The sequence below is a fragment of the Notamacropus eugenii genome, chromosome 4 (assembly GCF_028372415.1).
Source record: "Notamacropus eugenii isolate mMacEug1 chromosome 4, mMacEug1.pri_v2, whole genome shotgun sequence".
NCBI lineage: Eukaryota > Metazoa > Chordata > Mammalia > Diprotodontia > Macropodidae > Notamacropus > Notamacropus eugenii.
In genome coordinates, this window is record NC_092875.1 from 35,338,868 (window position 1) to 35,352,213 (window position 13,346).

Consider the following 13,346-nt stretch of genomic DNA (forward strand, 5'->3'; position numbering starts at 1 on the left):
AAAATAAATAAGTTGAATTAGACAATTTCTAAGGCCTCTTCCAGCTCGAAATCTATGATTCTATGAATCCTGACTGTTTGACCTAGATTAAGTCACTCCCCCTTGAAAGGCCTTCGCTACTTCATCTGTAAAATAAGGAGGATAGACTAGGCAGTCTTTCCCACTCCCAGGATCCTGTGCTCTACATTTTCTTTTTTAAGAGTGCTATCTTCTTCTCTTGATGCCAAGTCACCGTGGCTATTGGGAATGACTTCATTCCACCCTCTCCTCCCATTTCATCCAAGCTCACATCACGTCCTCCAAATTCAACATAGGAAATCTATAGAATAGTGTTGGAAAAGAAAAGACAAACCACCCAGCTTTCTCATGTTTCAGATTTAATATGCTCAGGGGGAATTCAACGAATACTCAGATTCAATCTGACCTTGACATTTATTGCAAAGTATAAATATGTAGTTATAATGTCATGTTTCTTACAAGACAAGGAAAACACTTCTATTCAGCCAAGGATGAGGACGTGTGTGGCTTTTTAAAGGGACAGCATCAAGATCAGCTTTTTTTAAGATTGGTAGCTAACACACTCATCTGTTATTCATCCAAACCTCTTCCAAGTGTGAGGTGACCATTTCCCTCCTTCCTCTGGAAAATGCCATTACCTGTATCCTCCATCCTACAAACCAGTAGGTCATTGTTGCTGGATCTCCTATCCATCACTACTGCCCCAAGGGATGTTGGGAAAGGTTTTGGTTGTCCAACCACATGGAGAGGATAGCTAAGATGGCCTTTCCCTAGATCCCCTACTCCAAGACATCATGGAGATTTTTACTTTAGGGATAGGGTTGGCAGGGACTAAAATCATGCTAGCCTTCTGAAGAAAACTGAGGCTCTGAAAAGCAAAACACTTGGGTAAGATCATCCATTGAGTAGATGGTGGTATCTACGATTGAATAAATATCGAATTTGGAGTTAGGTTGAGACCACTACTAGGTGGTACAGTGGATAGAGTGCCAGGCATGAAGTCAAGAAAGCCAAAGTTCAAATCCAGCTTCAGGCACTTGCCACTCTAGTCACTTAACCGCTATCTGCCTCAGTTTCCTTATTTATAAAACAGGGATAACAGTAGCATCTACCTCCCTGGAAAGGATCAAACAAGGTAATATTCATAAAATACTCTTCAAGCCAAAGAGCTCTATATAAATGTTAGATATTATTATTATTAATTAGAAAAGATTCAATAAGGATTTGTTAAGTACTTAGAATATGCCAAGCACCATAGACACAGAGCCAGAAAGAGTGGCTGCACACAAGGTGCTTACATGCTACTGGGGGGTTATAAGAGGAACATGGCCAAATAAATACATAGTCATTTCAAGTAGAGGTGACTAAAAGCTGGAGGTGGGGGAGATGAGAAAAGCCTTCTCATAAGAGGTCAGGTTGCATCAAAGTTGTGCTGGGAAGTATATTACTACTACTACTACTACTACTACCACTACTACCACTACTACTACCACCACTACTACTACTACTACACCACCTACATTTACTACTACTGCCAGTACCACCACCACCACCACCACCATTACTACTACCACCATCACCACCAAATGGAAGTGATTCAGTTTCTTATCATGGTGACATTGTACTTCTTGCCTAAGTGAGATAGGGAGATTCAGTCTCAAAAAAAACCAAAAACCAAAACCAAACAAGTAAACTCCAAACTTCAAGATAAAAGCAAAGGGTGGGGGGAGAACTGAAGAGACAGAAGAGAATTCTGAAATATATCAGGAGATTGAAGGATGAAACTGATATGGAAAATACTAATAGTTCCCCATTTTAGGTTGTAAACCTGATAAAGGCTTTATTCATATTATTACTAAAAGCTAGGGCAGGTATAGGCTGTTTGACTGACAGCCAAGTAGGCTCTGATTATAAGTCATTCTTACCAATGCATACAGGAAAACAGCACTGGCTATGGTTATGGAATGAAGAGCTGCCTAGCTGGTGCTCAGCTAATGCTATTTCCTCCTCTCCGTAGTCCAGAGGTGTCATTTATGAGGTCTTGGAGGCCACATGTGTTCCACGATATACCACATTGCTACCCAAACCAGATTAAATACAATTGCTTTAATTAATTGATTGAATGCAACCTAATAAGATAAGCAAAAATACAATGAAACATAGATAATGTTAATATGTGTTTTTTAAATCAGCATGTGGCCAGCAGGAATCCTTACGTATGGTTTAGCGGCCCAGTTCCTATTTGTTTGACACCACTGCTGTAGGGAAGAGCTGAATGCTTCCTGGTCTTTCTCTGTCTCTTCATTAGGAGAGTTAGACTTTCTTTGGTCTACACCTGAAGTGGAGAACCTGCAGCCTCCAGGCCACATATGGCCTTCTAGGCCCTTGGGTGCAGCCTTTTGACTGAGTCCACGTTTTATGGAATAAATCCTTCTATTAAGGGAATTTTTTCTGTGAAGTTTGGCTTCAGTCAAAGGGTTGCTCTTGAGGAACTAGAGGGCCACATGTGGCCTCTAGACCACAGGTTCCCCACCCCTGGCTGCACCCTTTTTACCACCCTTTTCTCTGGAGGTCTAATTGGCCACAATTGTTATGATAATTAACTTACTTTTAGCCTAGGGGAAATATGATGAACCTCAGTTTCTGTGGTTTATGTATGTAGTTCAGACCAGATGAAAAGTTGGTAGTACGATCATGATAGCTTAGACTCCCCAGTTAGAAAAATTCCTACGTTTAGATAGAGATGTGGATCTCTAACCTAATTTAAACTTCAGTGTATCTCTAGAAAGTCCCCTAGCCTCTCCATATTTGAGGCAAGTTCAAAGTACAGCAAAAATGTGGGTAACTGAAACAAGCAGAGTACACACATATCTATTAACGGACTTGGAATGCTAAGTACAGCCAGTAGCCTCAGCCCAAGTCCTCTGTTCTGAGATATCTTAGAGATCTGGTGGCTCCCCTCTATCTCCCCCTTTTCTGCTGTAGCTTGACCCTCCATTCAGTTTTTTTCTGTCTATTCTTATGCCTGTGTTGCCAGCACTCTCCAATTCAGTTTTTTTAAGTCCAAGGTTGGGTTGGGAATGCTTTCTTCCCTCTTACTCTTTGCCTTACCACAGGCTTGTGTATCTCTTAAAATTCCCAGGAGTGATTCAAGTCCCCTTTTGGTTCAAAGATCACAATAGTTCTCCTTGCCCTCAGAGCTTCAAGGAAACATTTGATCCTCTGAATTTGCAAATCCCCGAGAGTAGGTCAATTCTCCAGCCCTTATTACAATAGAAAGGCAAAGGCAGTTATTCTAGATCACAAATTATTGCTAAGTACATGGTAAATGGTGCTCCATGCTAGTAGAAATCAGCAGAGTAAGCAGTTCTCAGATATAATTTTGAAAAATCTTACAGCCTTGTTTATTTCAATGATAAGAGGGATACTGATGATGCTAAGAACATGTTAAATAAACACATAAAGGAAATGAACATGGTTCATTTTACATTGAAATGTAGGGTAGCTTAAAGATTGAATCTTATCTCAAAAGAAGGAAACTAGAATCCCTCTCTGTCTGCCTCTACAGAAGAATGTTACAAGAAAAAAAGGAACTACTGAACATTTGATGCCATGTATTAGATATGAGACTTTTTGCAAAGGGGAGAAGGCACGAGCGGCAGGTCCTCTCAGTAATGAGACTGTGTATACACAGGTGCTGCCAGCTAAGGGATAATCTAGTAGCAGTTTGAAGAAGAAATGAATAGTGATTGTGGATGACTCTCAGATCAGGGTTATAGAGGCATTTACTTGTCAACTTGTCAGTAGCAACAGGCAGGGTTATATTTAAGATCAGACCGTAAAAAAATTGAGAAGAAGCAAATGATATGTCTTTTACAACTATTAGTTGAGGCTGAATTTTTAATTCAATTAATTTTAAAATTAATTAAATTATAATTAAAATAAATTTGATTAATTTTAAAAAATAGATCTTTATTAAATATCTTCCTGTATCCCTCCTCTAATTGCTCTGAGAAAGCTATCCCTTATAACAAAAAAAAATTTAACGAAGAAGAAGAGACAAAAACCATCAAAGTCAATCGATCCGTGTTTCGAAGGAAGTGTTCCTATAAATTTGGGGGCATATATGGAGCCTTTAATTTTCATCAATCATCTCCATGGCTATGGCACAGAAATCTCTGGGTCAAAGGCTAGGGGTGTTTTAGTCTATTTACATAATTCCAAATTGGTTTCTATAATGGTTGTACCAACCTTCCCACACATCCTCCAACATTTCATATTCCCACCTTTTACCATCTTTGCCAATTTTCAGGGTTGCTTTTATTTGCATTTGTCTTATTGTTAGTGATTTGGAGTGTTCTTTCAAATGGTTGTCAATAGTCTGCAATTCTTTCGATAACTCTTTCTTCATATCCTTCAGTTGCTGATCTATTGGACAATGACTTTTTTCTTATATATTTGTTAATTGTTTATATCTTGGATATATAAAAACCTTTGACAGAGATATTTGGTGCACACATTTTTTCCCTAGTCTACCACATTCCACTATATTCTAGGTGTATTTGTGCAAAAGCTTTTTAGCTCCATATAGTCAAATGTATCTATCTTATCTTTTGTAATTACCTCTATCTCTTATTTGGTTAAGAGTTCATCTATCAAAGCTATGAAAGGTAAATGATCTGTTTTCCTTCTAATTTTTATGGTATGATCTTTAGCACTTAGGTCATATATCCATTTTTAATTTTTTATAAAATATGGTGTAAGATGTTAGTCTAAGCCTTATTTCTGCCAGATTGCTTTCCAGTTTTTCCAGCAATTCTTGTAAAACAAGGTTTTCTTTCCTATACATTTTCAGATTTATCAAACTCTGGGTTGAGTTCCAATATTTCTGATCCTCCTTTTTCTAATCTGTTCTATTATCTATTTTACTATTTTAAAAATTAGTACCAAATGATTTTGATTACTACTGCTTTATAATATAATTTGAAATTGGGAAGTACTATTCCTGGGGGGGAAATTCTTAACCAAATAAGGGATAGAAGCAGCTTGGGGTACAATGGATAGAGGACTGGACTTGCAGTCAGGAAGATATGAGTTCAAATGTGACCTCAGACACTTACTAGCTGCATGACCCTAGACAAGATATTCAACTTTGTCTGCCTCAGTGTCCTCATCTATAAATAACACACAGGGATATTATGAGAATAAAATGAGATAATATTTGTAAAGCACCTTGTAAACTTAAAAGTGTAATATAAATGCCTGCTATTGTTATTATAAAAGATACAACACATCTTTTTTATTAAGTCAAATTTTAATGCTTTTATGTAAACAAAATTAACATATCTAAGAAGGAAACTGACTAGAAAAAATCTTTGCATAAAAACATCTGATTATGATTTGATATTCAATATAAATAGCTAACAGAAATATGTAAGACCAAAAGTCATTGTCCAATAGACAAATGGCCAAAGGATATGAACAGTTCTCAAAAGAAGATTACAAACTATTAACAATTATGTGGTTTTACCTCACACTCAAAGATGGAAATAATGTTGACATGGTAAGGAAATAGTTCAATTGAAAAGGGTTTCGAGTTTTTAGCGGACTACTCAAAATGTGTCAATTATATGAAATGGATGTTTTTTTAAAAAAAGCTAATGAGTTCATAGGCTGAATTGTGAATGAAGGAGAGGTGAGTTCCATTGTCCCTTGCCCCATCAGACCACATCTGGAATATGATGTTTAGTTCTGAATGCCTCTTTAAGAGGTCTTTGATAAGTTATAAGCGTCCTGAGTGATCAACCAAGATGGCAGAGGACTCCCAGAAGCTCATGTCATCTGAGGAACTCCTGAAGGACCTAGGGAAATTTAGTTCAGATTGAGAAGACTTAAATAGGACAAGCAGAGTGTCTTGATGAATTCAAAGGTTTGCCCAGGGGGAAGAAAGATTAGGCTTGTTTAACTTGGCCCTAGAAGACAGGGCTTGAAAAATGGGAAGAAATCTCAGACAGGCCAATTTCAACTTAATTCAAGACAAAAATTCTTAATAATTAGAGCTATTGCAAAATGGAATGTGATGCTTTGGAAGGTAATAAGTTTCCCTTCTCTAGATCCCTTTTAGGGAGGGCTGGATGATCAGTTACTGAGGGTATTGTAGAGACAAACCTTTTTCAGACATGAGTTGGATTACATGGTATCTGAGATCCTTTCTGCCTCTTTCTGTTTTGTTCAGGGAATTACATTTTAGAAGCAAGCCCAAGAGAGAGTAGAGCTTAACCCAAAGAAACGACTCTCCATATAAGGGAGGGGGGGAAGGGATTTTTCAGGCACCAGTGAGAAGGGCAGTGCTATTGGGATGGAGTTATCTCCAGTTATAATACCATTTACACCCTCTCTTCCTTCACCCAGATCCCACCTATTCCCAGTAGGATGCTGCTTCTCCATTAGGCAGCCTGACTTAGAATGAGCACAGTATGCGTTTTTTCTCAACAGATGGTCAGGAATTCACATCACACACAGGATAATGAGATGGCAGTCATTCGTTTTCATTTTCTCTCCTACTCAAGGTTCGCCTATTGATTCAGCTCAGGAAAAATCCATGCTCTGTGTTTTTAGAATTTTCCCGAAGTTCTGGCTTCCATTCCTTATTCCTAGCGCTTGTCCCCACACTGAAGATGCGCTTTTCAGAGGGGCCCGAGGGTATCATTCATAAGGAAGATTGCCTGGATACCAAGTAAATTTGGTGGCAAACATTTATTAACATTTACCATGTGCGGGGCACTGTGCTATGGAGATTCAAAGATCAAATGCCATATCCTGCCCTCAATGAACGTACATTTCATAGGAAGGAGCAGAACCCGGACAGAGAGAAGTGTATCCCAAGTCATTTCAATGGGAAGACAGTACTAACAAACTGAGGAAACGAGAAGAAGCCTCAGGTAGGGGGTGGCACGTGAATTATGTTTGAAAGGGTACTTGTTTAGTCAAGGAAGGAAGTGAGGAAGACAAAACAGAAATCGGACAAAGTCCAGTACTTTGGGAAAGGCTGAGGAGAGCAGCCTTGGGAATGGGAGGAGTTGAGAGAGCTCTGCAGGGTCCTAAGTAAAATTCATCTGAAAAAAGTAAGGGGGGAGGGCAGGGGATGGATGAGATGATTTGTTAAATTCCCTTGTAGCTCAAAAACATATGAACCATTTTTAAAAATTCGATTTTATTTTATTTTCAGTTTTGACTCCTCTCTCTTTCCTGCACCCATTTAGAAGGCTAGAAAACATTATATGTGTGTGTGTGTGTGTGTGTGTGTGTATAGTCATTATAAATATATATAGTCACATAAATAGCTATGTCCAAGAAGAAAGAAAGAGGAAGAAGAAAAGAAGGGAGGGAGGGAGGAAAGAAAAAAGGAAGGAGGGGAAAATGGAAGAAGAAAAGACAAGATAGTATGCTTCAATCTGAACCCATCAGCTTCTCTCTGGAGGTGAATAGCATATTTCATCATGAGTCCTTTGGAAATATGACTGGTCAATATGTTGATCAGAGTTTCTAAGTCTTTCAAAGTTGATTGTCTTTACATTATTGCTGTTACATAGATTGTTCTCCTGGTTCCTTCTGCTCACCCCATTTTGCATCAGTTCATACAAATCTTCTCGGGTTTTTCTGAAACCATCCCCTTCATCATTTCTTACAGCACATTAGTGTTCCATGACATTTATATATCGTAACTTGTTCAGTCATTCCCAGTTGATGGGCATCCTCTCAGTTTCCATTTCTTTCCAAATCATTACAAAAAGAACTGCTCCAAAACAAAAAAATTCAGTGATTCTAAGAATCAGTCCCTAGTACACTGATAGTCACCTGCCTGGTTTGTGGCAGAGCCATGACTACAAACAAGATGTCCCAGCTCTCAGCTCAGCATACTTCCTGCCACACTGTGCTGCCAACTCATCTGCAGCAAAAGGGACAAAGGACCTGTCAGGCTTCCTCTAAGGGATGCTGGGTGTTGGCAATATCTGGCATATTTTTCTCTTTCTTTCCTTCCTTCTTCCTTCCATCTTTCTTTCTTCCTTCCTCTCTTTCTTCCTTCCTTTCTCTCTCTCTTTCTTTTTTTGTTAAACTATGCAAGGGGCAGCTAAGTAGTGCAGTGGATAGAGCACCAGTGCAGGAGTCAGAAGGACCTGAGTTCAAATTTCAACTCAGACACTTGACACTCACTAGCTGTGTGACCTTGAGCAAGTCACTTCACTCCAATTGCCTCATCCTGGGTCATCTCCAGTCATCCTGATGAATATCTGGTCACTGGATTCAGATGGCTCTGAAGGAGAAGTGAGGCTGGTGACCTGCATAGCCTTCCCTCATTCAAAACAAAGTCAAGTGCAAGTCATGTCATTATTTCTCTGATGGCATGGTCTTCCTCAGCAATGAAGGACAAACACACACATAAACTAAATGCAAGTTGGCATCACTTGCTCTATGACTTATGGTTTTAAAGAGTTGCCCAGGACACTGAGATATTATAAGTCCAAACTTGGAATGGATCTTAAAGTCCAGCTGATTCACCACCACCCCCATTTTAGATAGTGCCCTGACTATGGTCTCACCAGTAGTGCGCTTCATATATTATTGTGGGTGGTGGTGGTGGTGATGACGGTGGTCAGTTATTTCAATCACTTTCAACTCTTTATGACCAAGATACTGAAGTGGTTTGCCACTTCCTTCTCCAGATCATTTTACAGATGAGAAAACTGAGGCAAACAGAGTTAGGTGACTTGCCCAGGGTCATACAGTTAGTAAGCGTCTGAAGTTAGATCCGAACTCAGGTCTTCCTGACTGTAAGCCTGGCATTCTGTCCACTGTACCACCTAGCTGGCCCAATAAGAGTCCTAAGCATAGTTCAAACCCAAAGCCCCTGACTCCAGATTTGCCCAGGACCATGCAGCCAGTATACGAGAGAAGCAGAATTTGAATGCTGATCTCCATTCCTGATTCTGAGGTCAACCCTCTCCCTACTATAGCAGGCTGCCTCTTGCCTTTGTAATTACAGTAGTAAGAGAGTAATACACCTTGGTGGTATTGAGTTTAATTGAATTCTGCCTTCTCTCATTGTGCCATTGAGCTCTTCAAAGAAACAGTATGGATTGGTTGTCTCCTGGATGCTAAGTCCAATCAACTGCTTTCCACTGCTGACTCCGTAAATGAATGATTTGGCCTGCTTTTCTCCTCAGGTCAGTACACCAGGACCTGTGATCTTGCCACTACAGGTATTCCCAACATTAGAACTCGCCCATTGATGCAGTTCTCAGCCCGTCCATACCTTACAGTCTTAGTGATTGGCTCAATCAGGTTAAGTGCCCAAGGTCACACAGCTGGTTAATGTCAAGTAAACAAGCATTTATTAAGTACTTACTATATGCCAGGCAATGTGCTAAGGGCTGGCAATGCAAATACAGACAGAAAGAAAGAATGACAGTCCCCATCTTTCAAGGAGATTATATTCTAAAAGGGAGTTTGAAAGGAGGGAGAGGGCGCACATCAGGACATGGAAGAGAAATCCAGAGAGTTGGCCATGGAGCTAGGAGAGGAGTGGAGTGGGCATGGGGCTGGCCTGGACCCTTCCTCAAAATAGAGGATCTAGGAGGAATCCACCCATCAGAGAACAAGGCCCCAAGGGTAGAGGGCATCTTCCAGGGTGAGAAGGTTGCTTGAGGATGGTGGAGGAGTCAGGAGAGTCCGGGAACTTCCTAACTCCCTGCTCCCCTGTTCTCTCCACTATACCAGGCTGTCTTTCTTTCCTTCTGACCTTATATTTGCCCTTATTCTTTCTGTCATCTAGTATTGCTCACATCCTTTATAATCCTAAGCAGGGCAAGTGGTATAAAAAAAAAAGTCACATTTTCAAGTCCATTTTTCCTGTCATCTCAAGTCTGTTCCCAGAGATCCCTTAGTGCCCCCTCCCATTATTACATAAAACCAGGGACAATCCATTTCCATTTATTTGGGCAGCCTATGTGCTCATAGCACAGCACTAGGTTCACACTTGGAAATACACACACACACACACACACACACACACACACACACACACACACACACACATTCTTCATATACTCAGTGCCCCAAAAGTCCTGGTATAGTTTTAAGCTTAAAACCACACCGAAACTTTTGAGACACCACATGTGTATAGACACATACCCACATATACATATACACACATATAAACATTATCCATATGTATAGATAGTCTTAATATATGTTTTATATGTCTTCATATACACACGCATAATATAGCATTCATAGGCATGCACACAGATATTCCTCATATGTATATGTATACATTCTTCACACATATATGCCTTCATATATATAAAACACTCTTTATATATACAAGTGTCATCATATATATTATACACACACACACACACACACACACACACACACACACATAAAAGTACTTCATACATACATGTGCCCATATACATAAGAGCTGCTAGGTGGCTCCATAGTGCAGAGAGCGCTGGGCCTGGAGTCAGGAAGACTCGTATGTCTTTTTTTTTTTTTTTGTAAACACAAATTACTATTGTTTATTGGCTCAGTCTTCTGAGGCAGATTGACACAGAGGAACTACCAAAGAGCCTATGCTAAGATGCCCTAGACACAGAATGCAGAATTTGCTGAGAAAGTTAGACCGTGGTTCTTCTTATCTTGGTATCTTTTAAGGACAGTGCAATTACTTCCCAATAACCCTAAATGTAGTGTTTTTGGTTTTTGGGTTGGTTTTTTTTTGGCAGATGAGGCCTTTGTCATGTGGTCTGAATCCTAATTAAACTGGTAAATCCATATGAGCACTGATTTTCTTTTCTGTTCTGTTTGGATATTGATTGTCCCACTAATTTAATAAATAAAGAAATTTAAAAAAAAAAAGAATCACAGCTATTGTGAAAAAAAAGGGAAGCAGGTAGAAATAAGGTCTAAGAAACTCCTGGCATTAAAAGAAGTGTATCTATATGGATTATTGTCATTTTAATGGGAGTTAAAGATCTTACCCATCCATTAATTGGCCTGCACATTAAGGGAAATTTGATTATCAGAGATTTGTTTTGAAGCAAAGCCCACACCTTTTGTTAATTTCTAATGAGGTGCTGGTTCTCACAGATCTCACAGCCCTCTGGCTCTGAAAAGTGTACATACACTCTGAGATGATGTTTTGTTTTGGAGCCTAATCTTTGGAAGCATTTGTTTGACCAGAAAAAGACTCTGGATAGCCACTAAGGAGCTCCCTAGCTTTGAAAATCCGAACGTTGGTGCTTCTCTCTCTGGTAACTATGTATGTATGGTCAGATAAGTGGATCTCTCTGTTGACCTGTGATGTATCTATTGCTTATAGTCAGACAGTTGGAAGCCCTGTCTGTTGATCTTTATTTCTCTGTTTATATTTTTTTGAAATTCAGGGTACTGAGTTTTTCCCCTGAACTAAGTGAATAATGTACATCCTTGATTAAAATGATTGTTGACCCCTCAAAAGTTGCTTTCCTTTTAGAAAAGCAGATTTAAGAACCTGTACAGGAACCCCTACTATGTATGCTGGGGTCCTTGCTGTAATAATTATTTATTTTAATTTAGCATTATTGCAAATATGAAGAAAGGGTATTTAGCAAATGTTGACCTCTGTCCCTCTCCTCCCACCCTCCCTTTTTTTTTATTTAACTTTTAACATTAATTTTCACAAAATTTTGGGTTACAAATTTTCTCCCCTTTTATCCCCTCCCCCCCAAACACCAAGCATTCTAATTGCCCCTGTGACCAATCTGCTGTCTCTTCTATCCTCCCTCTCTGCCCTTGTCTCCGTCTTCTCTTTTGTCCTGTAGGGCCAGATAGCTTTCTATACCCCTTTACCTGTATTTCTTATTTCCTAGTGGTAAGAACATTACAGTTGATCCTAACACTTTGAGTTCCAACTTCTTTACCTCCCTCCCTCTCCACCCCTTCCCTTTGGAAGGCAAGCAATTCAATATAGGCCAAATCTGTGTAGTTTTGCAAATGACTTCCATAATAGTTGTGTTATATAGGACTAACTATATTTCCCTCCATCCTATCCTGTCCCCCATTACTTCTATTCTCTTTTGATCCTATCCCTCCCCATGAGTGTTGACCTCGAATTGCATTCTCCTCCCCATGCCCTCCCTTCTGTCATCCCCCCCACCCTGCTTGTCCCCTTATCCCCCACTTTCCTATATTGTGAGATAGGTTTTCCTACCAAAATGAGTGTGCATTTTATTCTTTCTTTTAGTGGAATGTGATGAGAGTAGACTTCATGTTTTTCTCTCACCTCCCCTCTTTATCCTTCCACTAATGAGTCTTTTGCTTGCCTCTTTTATGAGAGATAATTTGCCCCATTCCATTTCTCCCTTTCTCCTCCCAATATATTTCTCTCTCACTGCTTGATTTCATTTTTTTTTTGAGATATGATCCCATCCTCTTCAATTCACTCTGTGCACTCTGCCTCTATGTATGTGTGCGTGTGTGCATGTGTGTGTGGGTACTCCCACCCAGTACCCAGATACTGAAATGTTTCAAGAGTTACAAATATTGTCTTTCCATGTAGGAATGTAAACAGTTCAACTTTAGTAAGTCCCTTATGACTTCTCTTTGCTGTTCACCTTTTCATGGTTCTCTTCATTTTTGTGTTTGAAAGTCAAATTTTCTTTTCAGCTCTGGTCTTTTCATCAAGAATGCTTGAAAATCCTCTATTTCATTGAAAGACCCTTTTTTCCCCTGAAGTATTATACTCAGTTTTGCTGGGTAGGTGATTCTTGGTTTTAGTCCTAGTTCCTTTGACTTCTGAAATATCCTATTCCATTCCCTTCGATCCCTTAATGTAGAGGCTGCTAGATCTTGTGTTATCCTGATTGTATTTCCACAATACTTGAATTGTTTCTTTCTAGCTGCTTGCAATATTTTCTCCTTGACCTGGGAACTCTGGAATGTGGCCACAATGTTCCTAGGAGTTTCTCTTTTTGGATCTCTTTCATGCGGTGTTCTGTGGATTCCTTGACTATTTATTTTGCCCTCTAGTTCTAGAATCTCAGGGCAGTTTTCCTTGATAATTTCATGGAAGATGATGTCTAGGCTCTTCTTTTGATCATGGCTTTCAGGTAGTCCCAAAATTTTTAAATTGTCTCTCCTGAATCTATTTTCCAGGTCAGTTGTTTTTCCAATGAGATATTTCACATTATCTTCCATTTTTCCATTCTTCTCTCTTTGTTCTGTGATATCATGCTTTCTCGCAAAGTCCTTAGCCTCCATCTGTGCCATTCTAGTTTTGAAAGAAC